The sequence below is a fragment of the Mobula birostris genome, chromosome 15, assembly GCF_030028105.1.
Source record: "Mobula birostris isolate sMobBir1 chromosome 15, sMobBir1.hap1, whole genome shotgun sequence".
Classification (NCBI taxonomy): domain Eukaryota; kingdom Metazoa; phylum Chordata; class Chondrichthyes; order Myliobatiformes; family Myliobatidae; genus Mobula; species Mobula birostris.
The window spans coordinates 82,179,665-82,204,592 of record NC_092384.1 but is presented as its reverse complement, the minus strand read 5'-3'; the positions used below and the strand labels follow the sequence as shown (position 1 = coordinate 82,204,592).

Sequence of the window (24,928 nt, the reverse complement as noted above, 5' to 3'; positions counted from 1 at the left end):
CCTCTTCTCATGCTACCATAAGGGAGGAGGTACAGGAGCCTGAAGACACACACTTATTGATTCAGAAACAGGTTCTTCCCCTCAGTCTGCAGATTTTGGAGTGGTCCGTGAACCCATAAATACTAAACTATTTAGTATCACCACTAAATCCAACCTCTTTGAACTGACTAGTGACACAAGTTAACACCACACCTGCAGTATTGTGTTCAGTTCTGCTCGTCTCATTAGAGGAAGGATGTGGATGCTTTAGAAGGTGCAGAGCAGATTTACCAGGATGCTGTTTAGATTGAAGAGCCTTGTTTTATGAGGAAAGGTTGAGCAAGCTAAGGCTCTTCTCTTTGGAGAGAAGGAGGATGAGAGGTGACTTGATAGAGGTGTACAAGATAATAAGAGGCATAGATCAAGTGGACAGCCAGAGACTTTTTCTCAGGGCAGAAATGGCTAATGAGGGGGAATAATTTTAAGGTGATTGGAGGGAAGAATGGAGGGGGTTGGTGGGGGGGATGTACAAGATAGCTGTTTTTTTGAAATACAGTGATTGGTGGGTGCATGGACGTGCTGCCATGGTGGTGATAGAGGCAGATACATGAGGGGTATTTACGAATCTCGTAGATAATCACATGAATGATAGAAAAATAGAGGCTATGGGGGAGATTGAGAGCAAGTTAATAGCACAGCATCATGGGCCACAAGGTCTGTACTGTAATGTTCGATGATTTATCTATCCCACAAGACGGCTCGGTTCTATTACGCAACCCTGATTATCTCCTGCCTGAATTCCACACCCGCTTACCCCTCAGTTCCCACAAAAACCTACTGATCCCAGTCCACAAACTGCTCAGTACTCTGTCACCTGCAGCCAACCTCCTCCCCCCAGTGCAAAGTGTCCAGATATTCACAACCACCACAACAGACCCTCGTCCCACTCCCGGATCCCGAACTCTCCTCCGGAACACCGCTCACCACAACAGTCCCTCGTCCCACTCCCGGATCCCGAACTCTCCTCCGGAACACCAGCCAGGTTCCAGGTCAGATTTATAACCACTGATGTATGATGTGCAATCGATTGTTTTGCAGCAGCGGGAGTGCAAAGACATCAAAATCTATAAATTACAACTATAACTGGTGGCGCCAGAGGCAGATACATTTACAGAGAGTGTAATGGGCACAGGGATGAAAGAAAAAGGAAGAGATACGTCACAGGAAAAGGTAGATTGATCTTGGAGTACGTTAGGTTAGTACAACATTGTTTGATGTTAAATATATAATGCAAATAATAGGAAGAATCAGATGGTGTTTATGGACTGTTCAGAAAACCTAACTGCAGAAGGGAAGAAGCAGATTCTACATCATTGACTGTGGATCTTCAAGCTCCTGTACCTCCTCCATGACGACAGTAACAAGAATATAGCATCTCCCGGACGACGGCAAACCTCTCTCATTACGGTAACGTCTCCTGGACGACGGGAACCCTCTCTGATTACAGTAACGTCTCCCAGACGACGGGAACCCTCTCTGATTACAGTAACGTCTCCCGGACGACGGGAACCCTGATTACAGTAACGTCTCCCGGACGACGGGAACCCTCTCGCATTACAGTAACGTCTCCCAGACGACGGGAACCCTCTCTGATTACAGTAACGTCTCCCGGACGACGGGAACCCTCTCTGATTACAGTAACGTCTCCCGGACGACGGGAACCCTCTCTGATTACAGTAACGTCTCCCGGACGACGGGAACCCTCTCTGATTACAGTAACGTCTCCCGGACGACGGGAACCCTGATTACAGTAACGTCTCCCGGACGACGGGAACCCTCTCGCATTACAGTAACGTCTCCCAGAGGACGGGAACCCTCTCTGATTACAGTAACGTCTCCCGGACGACGGGAACCCTGATTACAGTAACGTCTCCCGGATGACGGGAACCCTCTCTGATTACAGTAACATCTCCCGGACGAAGGGAACCCTCTCTCATCACAGTAACGTCTCCCGGACGACGGGAACCCTCTCTGATTACGGTAACGTCTCCCGGACGACGGGAACCCTCTCGCATTACGGTACCGTCTCCTGGACGACGGGAACCCTCTCTCATCACGGTAACGTCTCCCGGACGACGGGAACCCTCTCTGATCACGGTAACGTCTCCCGGACGACGGGAACCCTCTCGCATTACGGTACCGTCTCCCGGACGACGGGAACCCTCTCGCATTACGGTACCGTCTCCCGGACGACGGGAACCCTCTCTGATCACGGTACCGTCTCCCGGACGACGGGAACCCTCTCTGATTACGGTACCGTCTCCCGGACGACGGGAACCCTCTCTCATTACGGTACCGTCTCCCGGACGACGGCAACCCTCTCGCATTACGGTAACGTCTCCCGGACGACGGGAACCCTCTCTGATTACGGTAACGTCTCCCGGACGACGGCAACCCTCTCTGATTACGGTAACGTCTCCCGGACGACGGGAACCCTCTCTGATTACGGTAACGTCTCCCGGACGACGGCAACCCTCTCTGATTACGGTAACGTCTCCCGGACGACGGGAACCCTCTCGCATTACGGTAACGTCTCCCGGACGACGGGAACCCTCACTGATTACGGTAACGTCTCCCGGACGGCGGGAACCCTCTCTGATTACGGTACCGTCTCCCGGACGACGGGAACCCTCTCTGATTACGGTACCGTCTCCCGGACGACGGGAACCCTCTCTCATTACGGTACCGTCTCCCGGACGACGGCAACCCTCTCTGATTACAGTAACGTCTCCCGGACGACGGGAACCCTGATTACAGTAACGTCTCCCGGACGACGGGAACCCTCTCGCATTACAGTAACGTCTCCCAGACGACGGGAACCCTCTCTGATTACAGTAACGTCTCCCGGACGACGGGAACCCTGATTACAGTAACGTCTCCCGGATGACGGGAACCCTCTCTGATCACAGTAACATCTCCCGGACGACGGGAACCCTCTCTCATCACAGTAACGTCTCCCGGACGACGGGAACCCTCTCTGATTACGGTAACGTCTCCCGGACGACGGGAACCCTCTCGCATTACGGTACCGTCTCCCGGACGACGGGAACCCTCTCGCATTACGGTACCGTCTCCCGGACGACGGGAACCCTCTCGCATTACGGTACCGTCTCCCGGACGACGGGAACCCTCTCTGATCACGGTACCGTCTCCCGGACGACGGGAACCCTCTCTGATCACGGTACCGTCTCCCGGACGACGGGAACCCTCTCTCATCACGGTAACGTCTCCCGGACGACGGGAACCCTCTCTCATCACGGTAACGTCTCCCGGACGACGGGAACCCTCTCGCATTACGGTACCGTCTCCTGGACGACGGGAACCCTCTCTCATCACGGTAACGTCTCCCGGACGACGGGAACCCTCTCTGATCACGGTAACGTCTCCCGGACGACGGGAACCCTCTCGCATTACGGTACCGTCTCCCGGACGACGGGAACCCTCTCGCATTACGGTACCGTCTCCCGGACGACGGGAACCCTCTCTGATCACGGTACCGTCTCCCGGACGACGGGAACCCTCTCTGATTACGGTACCGTCTCCCGGACGACGGGAACCCTCTCTCATTACGGTACCGTCTCCCGGACGACGGCAACCCTCTCGCATTACGGTAACGTCTCCCGGACGACGGGAACCCTCTCTGATTACGGTAACGTCTCCCGGACGACGGCAACCCTCTCTGATTACGGTAACGTCTCCCGGACGACGGGAACCCTCTCTGATTACGGTAACGTCTCCCGGACGACGGCAACCCTCTCTGATTACGGTAACGTCTCCCGGACGACGGGAACCCTCTCGCATTACGGTAACGTCTCCCGGACGACGGGAACCCTCACTGATTACGGTAACGTCTCCCGGACGGCGGGAACCCTCTCTGATTACGGTACCGTCTCCCGGACGACGGGAACCCTCTCTGATTACGGTACCGTCTCCCGGACGACGGGAACCCTCTCTCATTACGGTACCGTCTCCCGGACGACGGCAACCCTCTCTGATTACAGTAACGTCTCCCGGACGACGGGAACCCTGATTACAGTAACGTCTCCCGGACGACGGGAACCCTCTCGCATTACAGTAACGTCTCCCAGACGACGGGAACCCTCTCTGATTACAGTAACGTCTCCCGGACGACGGGAACCCTGATTACAGTAACGTCTCCCGGATGACGGGAACCCTCTCTGATCACAGTAACATCTCCCGGACGACGGGAACCCTCTCTCATCACAGTAACGTCTCCCGGACGACGGGAACCCTCTCTGATTACGGTAACGTCTCCCGGACGACGGGAACCCTCTCGCATTACGGTACCGTCTCCCGGACGACGGGAACCCTCTCGCATTACGGTACCGTCTCCCGGACGACGGGAACCCTCTCGCATTACGGTACCGTCTCCCGGACGACGGGAACCCTCTCTGATCACGGTACCGTCTCCCGGACGACGGGAACCCTCTCTGATCACGGTACCGTCTCCCGGACGACGGGAACCCTCTCTCATCACGGTAACGTCTCCCGGACGACGGGAACCCTCTCTCATCACGGTAACGTCTCCCGGACGACGGGAACCCTCTCGCATAACGGTACCGTCTCCCGGACGACGGGAACCCTCTCTGATTACGGTACCGTCTCCCGGACGATGGGAACTCTCTCTGATTACGGTACCGTCTCCCGGACGACGGGAACCCTCTCGCATTACGGTACCGTCTCCCGGACGACGGGAACCCTCTCTGATTACGGTACCGTCTCCCGGGCGACGGGAACCCTCTCTCATCACGGTAACGTCTCCCGGACGACGGGAACCCTCTCTGATCACGGTAACGTCTCCCGGACGACGGGAACCCTCTCGCATAACGGTACCGTCTCCCGGACGACGGGAACCCTCTCTGATTACGGTACCGTCTCCCGGACGACGGGAACCCTCTCTGATTACGGTACCGTCTCCCGGACGACGGGAACCCTCTCTCATTACGGTACCGTCTCCCGGACGACGGCAACCCTCTCGCATTACGGTAACGTCTCCCGGACGACGGGAACCCTCTCTGATTACGGTAACGTCTCCCGGACGACGGCAACCCTCTCTGATTACGGTAACGTCTCCCGGACGACGGGAACCCTCTCTGATTACGGTAACGTCTCCCGGACGACGGCAACCCTCTCTGATTACGGTAACGTCTCCCGGACGACGGGAACCCTCTCGCATTACGGTACCGTCTCCCGGACGACGGGAACCCTCTCTGATTACGGTACCGTCTCCCGGACGACGGGAACCCTCTCTCATCACGGTAACGTCTCCCGGACGACGGGAACCCTCTCTGATCACGGTAACGTCTCCCGGACGACGGGAACCCTCTCGCATAACGGTACCGTCTCCCGGACGACGGGAACCCTCTCTGATTACGGTACCGTCTCCCGGACGACGGGAACCCTCTCTGATTACGGTACCGTCTCCCGGACGACGGGAACCCTCTCTCATTACGGTACCGTCTCCCGGACGACGGCAACCCTCTCGCATTACGGTAACGTCTCCCGGACGACGGGAACCCTCTCTGATTACGGTAACGTCTCCCGGACGACGGCAACCCTCTCTGATTACGGTAACGTCTCCCGGACGACGGGAACCCTCTCTGATTACGGTAACGTCTCCCGGACGACGGCAACCCTCTCTGATTACGGTAACGTCTCCCGGACGACGGGAACCCTCTCGCATTACGGTAACGTCTCCCGGACGACGGGAACCCTCACTGATTACGGTAACGTCTCCCGGACGACGGGAACCCTCTCTGATTACGGTACCGTCTCCCGGACGACGGGAACCCTCTCTGATTACGGTACCGTCTCCCGGACGACGGGAACCCTCTCTCATTACGGTACCGTCTCCCGGACGACGGCAACCCTCTCTGATTACAGTAACGTCTCCCGGACGACGGGAACCCTGATTACAGTAACGTCTCCCGGACGACGGGAACCCTCTCGCATTACAGTAACGTCTCCCAGACGACGGGAACCCTCTCTGATTACAGTAACGTCTCCCGGACGACGGGAACCCTGATTACAGTAACGTCTCCCGGATGACGGGAACCCTCTCTGATCACAGTAACATCTCCCGGACGACGGGAACCCTCTCTCATCACGGTAACGTCTCCCGGACGACGGGAACCCTCTCTGATTACGGTAACGTCTCCCGGACGACGGGAACCCTCTCGCATTACGGTACCGTCTCCCGGACGACGGGAACCCTCTCGCATTACGGTACCGTCTCCCGGACGACGGGAACCCTCTCGCATTACGGTACCGTCTCCCGGACGACGGGAACCCTCTCTGATTACGGTACCGTCTCCCGGACGACGGGAACCCTCTCTGATCACGGTACCGTCTCCCGGACGACGGGAACCCTCTCTCATCACGGTAACGTCTCCCGGACGACGGGAACCCTCTCTCATCACGGTAACGTCTCCCGGACGACGGGAACCCTCTCTGATCACGGTAACGTCTCCCGGACGACGGGAACCCTCTCGCATAACGGTACCGTCTCCCGGACGACGGGAACCCTCTCTGATTACGGTACCGTCTCCCGGACGATGGGAACTCTCTCTGATTACGGTACCGTCTCCCGGACGACGGGAACCCTCTCTCATTACGGTACCGTCTCCCGGACGACGGCAACCCTCTCGCATTACGGTAACGTCTCCCGGACGACGGGAACCCTCTCTGATTACGGTAACGTCTCCCGGACGACGGGAACCCTCTCTGATTACGGTAACGTCTCCCGGACGACGGCAACCCTCTCGCATTACGGTAACGTCTCCCGGACGACGGGAACCCTCTCTGATTACGGTAACGTCTCCCGGACGACGGGAACCCTCTCTGATTACGGTAACGTCTCCCGGACGACGGCAACCCTCTCTGATTACGGTAACGTCTCCCGGACGACGGGAACCCTCTCTGATTACGGTAACGTCTCCCGGACGACGGCAACCCTCTCTGATTACGGTAACGTCTCCCGGACGACGGGAACCCTCTCGCATTACGGTAACGTCTCCCGGACGACGGGAACCCTCACTGATTACGGTAACGTCTCCCGGACGACGGGAACCCTCTCTGATTACGGTAACTTCTCCCGGACGACGGGAACCCTCTCTGATTACGGTAACGTCTCCCGGATGACGGGAACCCTCTCTGATTACGGTAACGTCTCCCGGACGACGGGAACCCTCTCTGATTACGGTAACGTCTCCCGGACGACGGCAACCCTCTGTCATTACAGTAACGTCTCCCGGACGACGGGAAACCTGATTACAGTAACGTCTCCCGGACGACGGGAACCCTCTCTGATTACAGTAACGTCTCCCGGATGACGGGAACCCTCTCTCATCACAGTAACGTCTCCCGGACGACAGGAACCCTCTCTGATTACAGTAACGTCTCCTGGACGACGGGAACCCTCTCTGATTACAGTAACGTCTCCCGGACGACAGGAACCCTGATTACAGTAACGTCTCCCGGACGACGGGAACCCTGATTACAGTAACGTCTCCCGGACAACGGGAAACCTCTCTGATTACAGTAACGTCTCCCGGACGACGGGAACCCTCTCTGATTACAGTAACGTCTCCCGGACGACGGGAACCCTCTCTGATTACAGTAACGTCTCCCGGACGACGGGAACCCTCTCTGATTACAGTAACGTCTCCCGGACGACGGGAACCCTCTCTGATTACAGTAACGTCTCCCGGACGACGGGAACCCTCTCTGATTACAGTAACGTCTCCCGGACGACGGGAACCCTCTCGCATTACAGTAACGTCTCCCGGACGACGGGAACCCTCTCGCATTACAGTAACATCTCCCAGATGACGGGAACCCTCTCTTGTAACAGTAACATCTCCAGAGGGGAGGGCCCTAAATCCTTGGCTTTGTCTATTGCCGGGGCCGGGGTTGAAGTGCTCAGCAGAGATGGTGCTCGGTGCTCAGGGTTGGAGATTTGGTTGGAGGCTCGGAGTTTTCGGACGGACTGGGAGTTGGACTGTGGTCGGATGCTTCCAGGATGCTGCATTGGCAAGTTTGCAGCGCTGGAGGTTCACTGTCTGCGTGAGATGATGGGACCTTCGAGAGACTTTGAGATTTTACCGTGCCCATGGTCTGTTCTTATCAAATTACGGTATTGCTTTGCACTGTTGTAACTATATGTTATAATTCCAGCGCCCTCGTGAAGCCCACTGGAAGAGAACTATTGGGAAACGGGGGGTGGCTGACCGAGGAGGCGTTCCAATCTCTAAAAAGGGCGCTGACACAGGCCCCAGTGTTGGCTTTTGCTGATCCCCGGAAGCCGTATGTTCTACACACTGATGCCAGTCACGACGGTCTGGGGGCTGTTCTGTACCAGGAACAGGGAAACGGCTTGAGGCCGGTGGCATTTGTCAGTCGGAGCTTGTCGCCATCTGAGAGAAACTATCCCACTCACAAGCTGGAGTTCTTGGCGTTGAAATGGGCGGTGGTGGACAAGTTGAGTGACTACCTATACGGGGCCCAGTTTGAGGTGGAAGAATACTGTAAGACCTGTAGCCGTTGCGTCAGGAGGAAGATCTTGCCTGCGCAGGCAGCTCCATTATCCCACTTGCAGAGTGCGGGACCCATGGACCTGGTGTGTATGGATTTCCTGTCTATTGAGCCAGACACCAGCAATACCGCGAATGTTTTGGTCCTCACGGATCACTACACTCGATATGCGCAGGCTTTTCCTACTAAGGACCAGAAAGCAACTACAGTGGCGAAGGTGTTATGGGAGAAATGGGAGAAGTACTTTGTTCATTATGGCCTTCCCCGGCAGATCCACAGTGATCAGGGACGGGACTTCGAGAGCAGGCTTATCCATAAATTGCTGGATATGCTTGGGGTTGAAAAGTCCAGAACCACCCCCCATCACCCACAGGGTGATCCTCAACCCGAGAGGTTTAACCGGACCCTGCTGGACATGCTCGGCACCTTGGAGATTGGACAGAAGAGTAAGTGGAGTCAGCACATTGCCCATTTGGTTCATTGTTACAATTGTACTCGCAATCATGCTACGGGGTACTCGCCCTACTATCTGATGTTCGAACGGGAAGCGAGGTTGCCCATTAATCTGTGTTTTGGGACTGAAGCGGGGGAAATACCTTCGAAGCCGTGTCTGAAGTACGTGTCCGATATGAGGAGAGAGTTGAAAAGGGCGTACGAGTTGGCTGAGGCGGCAGCCACCAAGCAGAACCAGCGGAATAAAAGGAGGCATGATCAGAAGGTAAAGTTCGTCCAGCTATTGCCGGGGGACCGAGTCCTTATCCGGAATTTAGGACTACAGGGCAAGCACAAGTTGGCGGACCGTTGGGCAGCCACCCCATATGTGGTGGAGAGTCAGATGCCGAATCTCCCGGTTTACCGGGTGAGACCTGAGGGCGGGCAGGGGCCTGTCAAGGTACTCCATCGGAACCACCTGTTGCCTCTGGGTCGAGAGGTGAAGATGGACCCAGAGCCCGAATGGGAGTTTACTCCTATTACGGGGACTCTGCGAGGGCGCGGGGCGCAGGAAGAGCCCGCTGCGAAGAAAATGGGGCCGGTCCCCACCTCGAGAAGGGATACGTCATCGGAAGATGATGATTCGGACGTGTGGTACCTGCTTCCATTCGCTGATTCCCCGGTGCCGGGAGAAGAGACTCCTGGCCCTTCCATCACTGAGTCAGGGGAACCGAGGGAGGGTGTTGCAGAGCCGCCTGTATTACAGCCGGCATTGGGGGAGGAGAGGGTGGAGGCAGAACCCGAGCCAGAGGACTTTGATAAGTGTTGACGCCTTTTGTTCCCCATTACTTTCCTCTCTGTATCAAATGTACATTAATGTCATAGAATTAGTAATATCTATAAAGTGTATTTGTTAAAATTTACTGGGTGTGCTGGCTGATGATTGATGTTTGTGATTGATTCGGGCGACGACTGACCCTGAGGGGAGTGTTGAAGCAGGTGCTGGGCGGGATACACGAGCCAATATAACGGAACGTTACATAATTATGTGGTTTTTTGTCAGTTTTTCATTCGGTTTGTCATGTGTTTCTGTGATATCATTCTGGAGAAATATTGTATCATTTTTTAATGCATGCATTTCTAAATGACAATAAAAGAGGACTGCGTGTTCTCATAATCTAATCTCACATCTCCCAGATGACGGGAAGCCTCTGATGTGTGCCATCTTCTCGAGGCATTGTCCCTTTTATTTCTTCCAGCCAGAGGCATCACTTGGCCTGTCAAACACTTGCTGAATTTTGCACATCTTTAATCATTCCTCCCCTTTTCAATCCTTCCTTCCCTCCCTCTTTGTTGTTATCGGTACTTGTTTAAAATTTGATCGCGCGCTCTCTTTCTCTACTGATGTACTGTGGAGTTCTAACCGATTGCTTCACCCTCTGGTGTGGAGGGGCCACTGCACAGGATTGGAAAAAGCGGCAGAAAGTCACAAACTCAGCCAGCTCCACATAGGTACATTGCAAATGCCCACCGAGTTTAATCCTCAAACTTCCTGAACACGGGGATGATGAACCAACCTCAGAAAGCCTTATCCCCCCCTCCATCTGGGTAGACAACCGACATCATTCAGTTGTACCTCACGGAGACAGGCCATTTAGTCCATCAAGTGCACGTTAAGTCCATTTTCCAGTAACTGGCCCATAGAGTTCTGATTCCTGTGTTAACCTGGTCACCTCTTGGTGAAAGGCTGCCACTGACCGTTTCCATCAGCACCTCGTTACCACTCTCTTGGTGAACAAAAAGAGAGCTTTTCAGGGCGGCTGCTGCTGGCTGGTGGTGTTCTGCAGGGGCTGCTGTTTGCACCGCCTCTTTTCACATCATTTGCATGATGGAATTAATAGCTTTGTGGCCAAGTTGATGGAGACAGATGACGAGAATGGCCAAAGGAGTGGCAGAAGGAATTGATTGTCAGGAAGTGCACTTTGGCAGAAGAAATAAAAGGGTAGTCCATTTTCTGAATGGAGAGAAAATTCTAAAATCTGAGGGGGAAAGGCATTTGGGAGTCCTCATGCAGGGCTCCCTGAAGGCTAACCTGCAGGCTGAAACACTGGTGAGGAAGGTAAATGCCATGTCAGCATTCATTTTGAGAGGACTAGAATACAAGAGCAAGGACGTAACGCTGAGGCTTTGTAAGGCATTGGTCAGACCACACGGAGTATTGTGAGCAGTTCTGGGCCCCTCATCTGCCATCTGAGAGGGTCCAGAGAAAGGTTCATGTGTATGACTCCGGGAATGAAAAACTTAACATACGAGGACCGTTTGATGGCTCTGGGTTTGTATGTGCTGGAGTTTAGAAGAATGAGGGGCATCTCATTGAAACCTAATGAAAGGCGAGAAAGTGGATGCAGAGAGGATGTTTCCTATAGTGGGAGAGTCCAGGCCAGAGGGCACAGCCTCAGAACAGAGGGACACCCATCTAGAGCAAATAAAAAGCTTAATTTCTTTAGCCATAGGGTGATAATCTTTGGAATTCATTCCAAGAACATCGTGGAGGCCAAGCCACTGAGTATATTTAAAGTGGAGGGTGATAGGTTCTTGGTAAGTCAGGGAGTCAAAGGTTACATGAAGAAAGAAGGAGAATGGAGTTGAGAGGGGCAATAAATCAGTCCTGATGGAATGGTGGAGCACACCCGATGGGTGAAATGGCCTAATTCTGTTCCTATATCTTATGGTCTAAAAGGTTCACCCACATATCCTTCGTCCCTCACTCAAAATTACTGTTCGGGGGGGGGGGGTAGTTTCGAGCAGTTTACCTTATCTATTGCTGACAGTTTTATATACCTCAATCATGTGCCCACTCAACCTCCTCTGACCTGCCGTCAGATCTAATCCATGCCTGACCAACTCCTGGTGAATCTCCTCTGCACCCTGTCCAACACGATCACATGCCTCCCACCTGGCGACGGAGAGGTTACAGGAGTGAGATAGATCAGCTGGTTGAGTGTTGTTGCACTCAGCGCCAGTGAGACTAAGGAACTGACTGTGGATTTCAGGAAGGGGAAGTCAAGGAAACACACACCAGCCCTCAATGAGGGACTGGCACTGGAAAGGGTGAGCAGTTTCAAGCTCCTGGGGGTCAACATCTCTGAAGACCTATCCTGGACCAGACATACTGAGGCAAGTTATTGAGGACCCATTACAATTTGCCTATCGCCACAATAAGTCAACGGCAGACGCAATCTCAATGGCTCTCCACATGGCTTTAAACCACCTACACAACACAAACGCCTACATCAGGATGCTGTTCATTGACTATCGCCCAGCATTTAATACCACCATTCCCACAATCCTGATTGAGAAGTTGCAGAACCTGGGCCTCTGTACCTCCCTCTCCAATTGGATCCTCAACTTCCTAACTGGAAGACCACAGTCTGTGCAGATTGGTGATAACGTATCCTCCTCGCTGACAATCAACACTGGTGCACCTCAGGGGTGTGTGCTTAGCCCACTGATCTATTCTCTGTATACACATGACAGTGTGGCTAGACATAGATCATATACCATCCACAAATGGTGACGAGAGGACGTACCGGAGTGAGATAAGCCAACGGTGCCACAGCAACAACCTGGCACTCAACGTCAGTGAAATGAAAGAGCTGATTGTGGACTTCAGGAGGGGTAAGATGAAGGAACACAAACCAATCCTCATGGAGAGATCAGAAGTGGAGAGAGTGAGCAGCTTCAAGTTCCTGGGTGTCAAGATCTCTGAGGATCTAACCTCGGCCAACATATCGATGTAGTTATAAAGATGGCAAGACGCGGCTATACTTCATTAGGAGTTTGAAGCGATTTGGTATGTCAACAAATATACTCATAAACTTCTATAGTTGCACGGTGGAGAGCATTCTGACAGGCTGCATCACTGTCTGGTACGCGGGGGCTACTGCACAGGACTGAAAGAAGCTGCAGAAGGTTGCAAATCTAGTCAGCTCCATCTTGGGCACAAGCCTACAAGGTACCCAGGACATCTTAGGGAGCGGTGTCTCAGAAAGGCAGTGCCCATTATTAAAGACCTTCAGCACCCAGGGCATGCCCTTTTCTCACTGTTACCATCAGGTAGGAGGTACAGAAGCCTGAAGGCACACACTCAGTGATTCAGGAACAGCTTCTTCCCCTCTGCCATCTGATTCCTAAATGGACATTGAAGCTTTGGACCCTACCTCACTTTTCTTTTAAATACTGTATACAGTATTTGATTTTGCACATTTTAAAAAATCTATTCAATATACATAATTGATTTACTTGTTTATTTAGTATTATGTTTTATTTTTTTCTCTCTCTCTGCTAGATTATGTATTGCATTGAACTGCTGCTGCTAAGTTAACAAATTTCACGCCACATGCTGGTGTAATAAACCTGATTCTGATTCACAAAGGTGGCACAGCAGCCTTCATTAGGAGTTAGAGGAGACTTAGTATGTCACCAGAGACCAGCAAACTTGTACAGATGTACCATGCAGCATACTAACTGGTCACATCACTGTCTGGACACTCCCTCACTGTCTTGTTCTTTGTGTAGTGCTGATTTTTTAGTACGTCTTATTGTACTTCACTGCACTGCTGCCACAAAACGACAAATTTCATGACATACATCAGTAATACTAAACCTGTTGGTAGGTTCTTGATTAGTAAGAGAGTGAAAGGTTACAGGGAGAAGGCAGGAGAATGGGGTTGAGAGAGACAATAAATCAGTCGTGATTGAATGGTGGAGCAGACTCCATGGGCAGAATGGTCTTATTCTGCCCCTTGTGATGCAGACCTGCATCAAGGTTTGAGATCAGAAAGTACAGGTGCACCTTCACAAGACGGCCAGGAGGGGGCTGTCCTGAGGCCAAGACACCACCAACAAATACAGGAGCTTACTAACTCAGCATCTATTAAACACCTTAATAGACTCCTGTGTGGCTACTTTACTGCACATACTAAATCAATCTCCTTCAACTGAAGAATATTTAAAATAAAAGAATGACTGAAGGGTAATTAGGAAAGAGGAATTAGAGCACAAGCTCATAAACATAAAAACAGGTAGGAGTTCCAGAAGGTCACTAAAAATAACTTAACAAAGATGCTGATGCAGTAGAACATGTGTCTGGGGGACTGACAAAGTGATGGCAGCTGAATTGAAGAGGAATTTGCATCTGTCACCTCTGTAGAGGATGCTAGAAATATCACGTAGCATCACAGTTAGAACAACTCTATTACAGCTCGTTGTAGTTCAGAGCTCAATGCTGACATCCCTGTAAGAAAGTTTGTATGTTCTACCTCTGACCCCGTGGGATTCCCTCAGGTGCTGCGGTTCCCTCCCACCTCCAAAAACATACCAGCTGCCAGGCTCACTGGTCATTGTAAACTGTCCTGAAACGTACCAGCTGGCAGGCTCACTGGTCATCGTAAACTGTCCTGAAACGTACCAGCTGGCAGGCTCACTGGTCATCGTAAACTGTCGAAACGTACCAGCTGGCAGGCTCACTGGTCATCATAAACTGTCCTGAAACGTACCAGCTGGCAGGCTCACTGGTCATCATAAACTGTCCTGAAACGTACCAGCTGGCAGGCTCACTGGTCATCGTAAACTGTCGAAACGTACCAGCTGGAGGCTCACTGGTCATCATAAACTGTCCTGAAACGTACCAGCTGCCAGGCTCACTGGTCATTGTAAACTGTCCTGAAACATACCAGCTGGCAGGCTCACTGGTCATCGTAAACTGTCGAAACGTACCAGCTGGCAGGCTCACTGGTCACCATAAACTGTCCTGAAACGTACCAGCTGGAGGCTCACTGGTCATGGTAAACTGTAGAAACGTGCCAGCTGGAGGCTCACTGGTCATGGTAAACTGTAGAAACGTGCCAGCTGGCAGGCTCACTGGTCATCATAAACTGTCCTGAAACGTACCAGCTGGCAGGCTCACTGGTCATGGTAAACTGTAGAAACGTGCCAGCTGGAGGCTCACTGGTCATGGTAAACTGTCCTGAAACGTACCAGCTCGCAGGCTCACTGGTCATGGTAAACTGTCCTGAAACGTACCAGCTGGCAGGCTCACTGGTCATGGTAAACTGTAGAAACGTACCAGCTGGAGGCTCACAGGTCATAGTAAACTGTCCTGAAACGTACCAGCTGGAGGCTCACTGGTCATGGTAAACTGTCCTGAAACGTACCAGCTGGCAGGCTCACTGGTCATGGTAAACTGTCCTGAAACGTACCAGCTGGCAGGCTCACTGGTCATGGTAAACTGTCCTGAAACGTACCAGCTGGCAGGCTCACTGGTCATGGTAAACTGTCGAAACATACCAGCTGGCAGGCTCACCGGTCATCATAAACTGTCCTGAAACGTGCCAGCTCGCACGCTCACAGGTCGTGGTAAACTGTCCTGAAACGTACCAGCTCGCAGGCTCACAGGTCGTGGTAAACTCTCGAAACGTACCAACTGCCAGGTTCACTGGTCATCATAAACTGTCCTGAAACGTACCAGCTCGCAGGCTCACAGGTCGTGGTAAACTGTCGAAACGTACCAGCTGTAGGCTCACTGGTCATCATAAACTGTCCTGAAACGTACCAGCTGGCAGGCTCACTGGTCATGGTAAACTGTCCTGAAACGTACCAGCTGGCAGGCTCACTGGTCATTGTAAACTGTCCTGAAACGTACCAGCTGCCAGGCTCACTGGTCATGGTAAACTGTCCTGAAACGTACCAGCTGGCAGGCTCACTGGTCATGGTAAACTGTCGAAACATACCAGCTGGCAGGCTCACTGGTCATCGTAAACTGTCCTGAAACGTACCAGCTGCCAGGCTCACTGGTCACGGTAAACTGTCCTGAAACGTACCAGCTGGCAGGCTCACTGGTCATGGTAAACTGTCCTGAAACGTGCCAGCTCGCAGGCTCACTGGTCATGGTAAACTGTCGAAACATACCAGCTGGCAGGCTCACCGGTCATCATAAACTGTCCTGAAACGTGCCAGCTCGCAGGCTCACAGGTCGTGGTAAACTGTCCTGAAACGTACCAGCTCGCAGGCTCACAGGTCGTGGTAAACTCTCGAAACATACCAACTGCCAGGTTCACTGGTCATCATAAACTGTCCTGAAACGTACCAGCTCGCAGGCTCACAGGTCGTGGTAAACTGTCAAAACGTACCAGCTGGAGGCTCACTGGTCATCATAAACTGTCCTGAAACGTACCAGCTGGCAGGCTCACTGGTCATGGTAAACTGTCCTGAAACGTACCAGCTGGCAGGCTCACTGGTCATTGTAAACTGTCCTGAAACGTACCAGCTGCCAGGCTCACTCGTCATGGTAAACTGTCCTGAAACGTACCAGCTGGCAGGCTCACTGGTCATGGTAAACTGTCGAAACATAACAGCTGGCAGGCTCACTGGTCATCGTAAACTGTCCTGAAACGTACCAGCTGCCAGGCTCACTGGTCATGGTAAACTGTCCTGAAACGTACCAGCTGGCAGGCTCACTAGTCATGGTAAACTGTCCTGAAACGTGCCAGCTCGCAGGCTCACTGGTCATGGTAAACTGTCGAAACATACCCGCTGGCAGGCTCACCGGTCATCATAAACTGTCCTGAAACGTGCCAGCTCGCAGGCTCACAGGTCGTGGTAAACTGTCCTGAAACGTACCAGCTCGCAGGCTCACAGGTCGTGGTAAACTCTCGAAACGTACCAACTGCCAGGTTCACTGGTCATCATAAACTGTCCTGAAACGTACCAGCTCGCAGGCTCACAGGTCGTGGTAAACTGTCGAAACGTACCAGCTGGAGGCTCACTGGTCATGGTAAACTGTCGAAACGTACCAGCTGGCAGGCTCACTGGTCATCATAAACTGTCCTGAAACGTACCAGCTGCCAGGCTCACTGGTCATGGTAAACTGTCCTGAAACGTACCAGCTGGAGGCTCACTGGTCATGGTAAACTGTCCTGAAACGTACCAGCTGGCAGGCTCACTGGTCATGGTAAACTGTCCTGAAACGTACCAGCTGGCAGGCTCACTGGTCATGGTAAACTGTCCTGAAACGTACCAGCTGGCAGGCTCACTGGTCATGGTAAACTGTAGAAACGTACCAGCTGGAGGCTCACTGGTCATGGTAAACTGTCCTGAAACGTACCAGCTGGCAGGCTCACTGGTCATGGTAAACTGTCCTGAAACGTACCAGCTGCCAGGCTCACTGGTCATCATAAACTGTCCTGAAACGTACCAGCTCGCAGGCTCACTGGTCATGGTAAACTGTCGAAACGTGCCAGCTGGAGGATCACTGGTCATGGTAAACTGTCCTGAAACGTACCAGCTGGCAGGCTCACTGGTCACGGTAAACTGTCCTGAAACGTATCAGCTGGAGGCTCACTGGTCATTGTAAACTGTCCTGAAACGTACCAGCTGGCTGGCTCACTGGTCATCATAAACTGTCCTGAAACGTGCCAGCTCGCAGGCTCACAGGTCGTGGTAAACTGTCGAAACGTACCAGCTGCCAGGTTCACTGGTCATCATAAACTGTCCTGAAACGTACCAGCTCGCAGGCTCACAGGTCGTGGTAAACTGTCGAAACGTACCAGCTGGAGGCTCACTGGTCATGGTAAACTGTGGAAACGTACCAGCTGGAGGCTCACTGGTCATGGTAAAAAGTCCTGAAACGTACCAGCTGGAGGCTCACTGGTCATCGTAAACTGTCCTGAAACGTATCAGCTGGAGGCTCACTGGTCATGGTAAACTGTCCTGAAACGTACCAGCTGGAGGCTCACTGGTCATGGTAAAAAGTCCTGAAACGTACCAGCTGGAGGCTCACTGGTCATCGTAAACTGTCCTGAAACGTATCAGCTGGAGGCTCACTGGTCATCGTAAACTGTCCTGAAACATACCAGCTGGCAGGCTCACTGGTCATGGTAAACTGTCCTGAAACGTACCAGCTCGCAGGCTCACTGGTCATGGTAAACTGTCGAAACGTACCAGCTGGCAGGCTCACTGGTCACGGTAAACTGTCCTGAAACGTACCAGCTCGCAGGCTCACTGGTCATGGTAAACTTTCGAAACGTACCAGCTGGCAGGCTCACTGGTCACGGTAAACTGTCGAAACGTACCAGCTGGAGGCTCACTGGTCATGGTAAACTGTCGAAACGTACCAGCTCGCAGGCTCACAGGTCCTGGTAAACTGTCGAAACGTACCAGCTGCCAGGTTCACTGGTCATCATAAACTGTCCTGAAACGTACCAGCTCGCAGGCTCACAGGTCGTGGTAAACTGTCGAAACGTACCAGCTGGAGGCTCACTGGTCATGGTAAACTGTGGAAACGTACCAGCTGGAGGCTCACTGGTCATGGTAAAAAGTCCTGAAACGTACCAGCTGGAGGCTCACTGGTCATGGTAAACTGTCCTGAAACGTACCAGCTGGCAGGCTCACTGGTCATGGTAAACTGTCGAAACGTACCAGCTGGCAGGCTCACTGGTCATCGTAAACTGTCCTGAAACGTACCAGCTGCCAGGCTCACTGGTCATCGTAAGCTGTCCTGAAACATACCAGCTGCAGGCTCACTGGTCATGGTAAACTGTCGAAACGTACCAGCTGGAGGCTCACTGGTCATGGTAAAAAGTCCTGAAACGTACCAGCTGGAGGCTCACAGGTCGTGGTAAACTGTCCTGAAACGTATCAGCTGGAGGCTCACTGGTCATGGTAAACTGTCCTGAAACGTATCAGCTGGAGGCTCACTGGTCATGGTAAACTGTCCTGAAACGTACCAGCTGGAGGCTCACTGGTCATGGTAAACTGTCCTGAAACGTACCAGCTGGAGGCTCACTGGTCATGGTTAACTGTCCTGAAACGTACCAGCTGGCAGGCTCACTGGTCATGGTAAACTGTCCTGAAACGTGCCAGCTCGCAGGCTCACTGGTCATGGTAAACTGTCGAAACGTACCAGCTCGCAGGCTCACAGGTCGTGGTAAACTCTCGAAACGTACCAACTGCCAGGTTCACTGGTCATCATAAACTGTCCTGAAACGTACCAGCTCGCAGGCTCACATGTCGTGGTAAACTGTCGAAACGTGCCAGCTGGAGGCTCACTGGTCATCATAAACTGTCCTGAAACGTACCAGCTGGCAGGCTCACTGGTCATGGTAAACTGTCGAAACGTACCAGCTCGCAGGCTCACAGGTCGTGGTAAACTGTCGAAACGTACCAGCTGCCAGGTTCACTGGTCATCATAAACTTTCCTGAAACGTACCAGCTCGCAGGCTCACAGGTCGTGGAAAACTGTCGAAACGTACCAGCTGGAGGCTCACTGGTCATGGTAAACTGTGGAAACGTACCAGCTGGAGGCTCACTGGTCATGGTAACAAGTCCTGAAACGTACCAGCTGGAGGCTCACTGGTCATCGTAAACTGTCCTGAAACGTATCAGCTGGAGGCTCACTGGTCATGGTAAACTGTCCTGAAACGTACCAGCTGGAGGCTCACTGGTCATGGTAAAAAGTCCTGCAACGTACCAGCTGGAGGCTCACTGGTCATCGTAAACTGTCCTGAAACGTATCAGCTGGAGGCTCACTGGTCATCGTAAACTGTCCTGAAACATACCAGCTGGCAGGCTCACTGGTCATGGTAAACTGTCCTGAAACGTACCAGCTGCCAGGCTCACTGGTCATCGTAAGCTGTCCTGAAACATACCAGCTGCAGGCTCACTGGTCATGGTAAACTGTCGAAACGTACCAGCTGGAGGCTCACTGGTCATGGTAAAAAGTCCTGAAACGTACCAGCTGGAGGCTCACAGGTCGTGGTAAACTGTCCTGAAACGTATCAGCTGGAGGCTCACTGGTCATGGTAAAATGTCCTGAAACGTATCAGCTGGAGGCTCACTGGTCATGGTAAACTGTCCTGAAACGTACCAGCTGGAGGCTCACTGGTCATGGTAAACTGTCCTGAAACGTACCAGCTGGAGGCTCACTGGTCATGGTTAACTGTCCTGAAACGTACCAGCTGGCAGGCTCACTGGTCATGGTAAACTGTCCTGAAACGTGCCAGCTCGCAGGCTAACTGGTCATGGTAAACTGTCGAAACATACCAGCTGGCAGGCTCACCGGTCATCATAAACTGTCCTGAAATGTACCAGCTGGCAGGCTCACTGGTCATGGTAAACTGTAGAAACGTACCAGCTGGAGGCTCACTGGTCATGGTAAACTGTCCTGAAACGTACCAGCTGGCAGGCTCACTGGTCATCATAAACTGTAGAAACGTACCAGCTCGCAGGCTCACTGGTCACCATAAACGGTCGAAACGTACCAGCTGGCAGGCTCACTGGTCATGGTAAACTGTCCTGAAACGTGCCAGCTCGCAGGCTCACTGGTCATCATAAACTGTCCTGAAACGTACCAGCTGGCAGGCTCACTGGTCATCATAAACTGTCCTGAAACGTGCCAGCTGGCAGGCTCACTGGTCATCATAAACTGTCCTGAAACGTGCCAGCTGGCAGGCTCACTGATCATGGTAAACTGTCGAAACGTACCAGCTGGCAGGCTCACTGGTCATGGTAAACTGTCCTGAAACGTACCAGCTGGCAGGCTCACTGGTCATGGTAAACTGTCCTGAAACGTGCCAGCTCGCAGGCTCACTGGTCATCATAAACTGTCCTGAAACGTACCAGCTGGCAGGCTCACTGGTCATGTTAAACTGTCAAAACGTACCAGCTGGAGGCTCACTGGTCATCATAAACTGTCCTGAAACGTGCCAGCTAGCAGCCTCACAGGTCATGGTAAACTGTCGAAACGTACCAGCTGCCAGGCTCACTGGTCATCATAAACTGTCCTGAAACGTACCAGCTGGCAGGCTCACTGGTCATGGTGAACTGTCCTGAAACGTGCCAGCTGGAGGCTCACTGGTCATGGTAAACTGTAGAAACGTGCCAGCTGGAGGCTCACTGGTCATGGTAAACTGCAGAAACGTGCCAGCTGGCAGGCTCACTGGTCATCATAAACTGTCCTGAAACGTACCAGCTGGCAGGCTCACTGGTCATGGTAAACTGTAGAAACGTGCCAGCTGGAGGCTCACTGGTCATGGTAAACTGTCCTGAAACGTACCAGCTCGCAGGCTCACTGGTCATGGTAAACTGTCCTGAAACGTACCAGCTGGCAGGCTCACTGGTCATGGTAAACTGTAGAAACGTACCAGCTGGAGGCTCACAGGTCATCGTAAACTGTCCTGAAACGTACCAGCTGGCAGGCTCACTGGTCATGGTAAACTGTCCTGAAACGTACCAGCTGGCAGGCTCACTGGTCATGGTAAACTGTCCTGAAACGTACCAGCTCGCAGGCTCACAGGTCGTGGTAAACTCTCGAAACGTACCAACTGCCAGGTTCACTGGTCATCATAAACTGTCCTGAAACGTACCAGCTCGCAGGCTCACAGGTCCTGGTAAACTGTCGAAACGTACCAGCTGGAGGCTCACTAGTCATCATAAACTGTCCTGAAACGTACCAGCTGGCAGGCTCACAGGTCGTGGTAAACTGTCCTGAAACGTACCAGCTCGCAGGCTCACAGGTCGTGGTAAACTCTCGAAACATACCAACTGCCAGGTTCACTGGTCATCATAAACTGTCCTGAAACGTACCAGCTCGCAGGCTCACAGGTCGTGGTAAACTGTCGAAACGTACCAGCTGGAGGCTCACTGGTCATCATAAACTGTCCTGAAACGTACCAGCTGGCAGGCTCACTGGTCATGGTAAACTGTCCTGAAACGTACCAGCTGGCAGGCTCACTGGTCATTGTAAACTGTCCTGAAACGTACCAGCTGCCAGGCTCACTCGTCATGGTAAACTGTCCTGAAACGTACCAGCTGGCAGGCTCACTGGTCATGGTAAACTGTCGAAACATAACAGCTGGCAGGCTCACTGGTCATCGTAAACTGTCCTGAAACGTACCAGCTGCCAGGCTCACTGGTCATGGTAAACTGTCCTGAAACGTACCAGCTGGCAGGCTCACTCGTCATGGTAAACTGTCCTGAAACGTGCCAGCTCGCAGGCTCACTGGTCATGGTAAACTGTCGAAACATACCCGCTGGCAGGCTCACCGGTCATCATAAACTGTCCTGAAACGTGCCAGCTCGCAGGCTCACAGGTCGTGGTAAACTGTCCTGAAACGTACCAGCTCGCAGGCTCACAGGTCGTGGTAAACTCTCGAAACGTACCAACTGCCAGGTTCACTGGTCATCATAAACTGTCCTGAAACGTACCAGCTCGCAGGCTCACAGGTCGTGGTAAACTGTCGAAACGTACCAGCTGGAGGCTCACTGGTCATGGTAAACTGTCGAAACGTACCAGCTGGCAGGCTCACTGGTCATCATAAACTGTCCTGAAACGTACCAGCTGCCAGGCTCACTGGTCATGGTAAACTGTCCTGAAACGTACCAGCTGGAGGCTCACTGGTCATGGTAAACTGTCCTGAAACGTACCAGCTGGCAGGCTCACTGGTCATGGTAAACTGTCCTGAAACGTACCAGCTGGCAGGCTCACTGGTCATGGTAAACTGTCCTGAAACGTACCAGCTGGCAGGCTCACTGGTCATGGTAAACTGTAGAAACGTACCAGCTGGAGGCTCACTGGTCATGGTAAACTGTCCTGAAACGTACCAGCTGGCAGGCTCACTGGTCATGGTAAACTGTCCTGAAACGTACCAGCTGCCAGGCTCACTGGTCATCATAAACTGTCCTGAAACGTACCAGCTCGCAGGCTCACTGGTCATGGTAAACTGTCGAAACGTGCCAGCTGGAGGATCACTGGTCATGGTAAACTGTCCTGAAACGTACCAGCTGGCAGGCTCACTGGTCACGGTAAACTGTCCTGAAACGTATCAGCTGGAGGCTCACTGGTCATTGTAAACTGTCCTGAAACGTACCAGCTGGCTGGCTCACTGGTCATCATAAACTGTCCTGAAACGTGCCAGCTCGCAGGCTCACAGGTCGTGGTAAACTGTCGAAACGTACCAGCTGCCAGGTTCACTGGTCATCATAAACTGTCCTGAAACGTACCAGCTCGCAGGCTCACAGGTCGTGGTAAACTGTCGAAACGTACCAGCTGGAGGCTCACTGGTCATGGTAAACTGTGGAAACGTACCAGCTGGAGGCTCACTGGTCATGGTAAAAAGTCCTGAAACGTACCAGCTGGAGGCTCACTGGTCATCGTAAACTGTCCTGAAACGTATCAGCTGGAGGCTCACTGGTCATGGTAAACTGTCCTGAAACGTACCAGCTGGAGGCTCACTGGTCATGGTAAAAAGTCCTGAAACGTACCAGCTGGAGGCTCACTGGTCATCGTAAACTGTCCTGAAACGTATCAGCTGGAGGCTCACTGGTCATCGTAAACTGTCCTGAAACATACCAGCTGGCAGGCTCACTGGTCATGGTAAACTGTCCTGAAACGTACCAGCTCGCAGGCTCACTGGTCATGGTAAACTGTCGAAACGTACCAGCTGGCAGGCTCACTGGTCACGGTAAACTGTCCTGAAACGTACCAGCTCGCAGGCTCACTGGTCATGGTAAACTTTCGAAACGTACCAGCTGGCAGGCTCACTGGTCACGGTAAACTGTCGAAACGTACCAGCTGGAGGCTCACTGGTCATGGTAAACTGTCGAAACGTACCAGCTCGCAGGCTCACAGGTCCTGGTAAACTGTCGAAACGTACCAGCTGCCAGGTTCACTGGTCATCATAAACTGTCCTGAAACGTACCAGCTCGCAGGCTCACAGGTCGTGGTAAACTGTCGAAACGTACCAGCTGGAGGCTCACTGGTCATGGTAAACTGTGGAAACGTACCAGCTGGAGGCTCACTGGTCATGGTAAAAAGTCCTGAAACGTACCAGCTGGAGGCTCACTGGTCATGGTAAACTGTCCTGAAACGTACCAGCTGGCAGGCTCACTGGTCATGGTAAACTGTCGAAACGTACCAGCTGGCAGGCTCACTGGTCATCGTAAACTGTCCTGAAACGTACCAGCTGCCAGGCTCACTGGTCATCGTAAGCTGTCCTGAAACATACCAGCTGCAGGCTCACTGGTCATGGTAAACTGTCGAAACGTACCAGCTGGAGGCTCACTGGTCATGGTAAAAAGTCCTGAAACGTACCAGCTGGAGGCTCACAGGTCGTGGTAAACTGTCCTGAAACGTATCAGCTGGAGGCTCACTGGTCATGGTAAACTGTCCTGAAACGTATCAGCTGGAGGCTCACTGGTCATGGTAAACTGTCCTGAAACGTACCAGCTGGAGGCTCACTGGTCATGGTAAACTGTCCTGAAACGTACCAGCTGGAGGCTCACTGGTCATGGTTAACTGTCCTGAAACGTACCAGCTGGCAGGCTCACTGGTCATGGTAAACTGTCCTGAAACGTGCCAGCTCGCAGGCTCACTGGTCATGGTAAACTGTCGAAACGTACCAGCTCGCAGGCTCACAGGTCGTGGTAAACTCTCGAAACGTACCAACTGCCAGGTTCACTGGTCATCATAAACTGTCCTGAAACGTACCAGCTCGCAGGCTCACATGTCGTGGTAAACTGTCGAAACGTGCCAGCTGGAGGCTCACTGGTCATCATAAACTGTCCTGAAACGTACCAGCTGGCAGGCTCACTGGTCATGGTAAACTGTCGAAACGTACCAGCTCGCAGGCTCACAGGTCGTGGTAAACTGTCGAAACGTACCAGCTGCCAGGTTCACTGGTCATCATAAACTTTCCTGAAACGTACCAGCTCGCAGGCTCACAGGTCGTGGAAAACTGTCGAAACGTACCAGCTGGAGGCTCACTGGTCATGGTAAACTGTGGAAACGTACCAGCTGGAGGCTCACTGGTCATGGTAACAAGTCCTGAAACGTACCAGCTGGAGGCTC

The 24,928-nt window shown here is 52.8% G+C and overlaps 1 protein-coding gene across 1 annotated transcript in view; it reads right to left on the bottom strand.

Annotated features, from left to right (window-relative positions):
• The window catches only part of pepd (peptidase D), a 237,456-nt gene that overhangs the window by 73,332 nt on the left and 139,196 nt on the right, over nt 1-24,928 (bottom strand). The gene's annotated exons all lie outside the window — the stretch shown is intronic.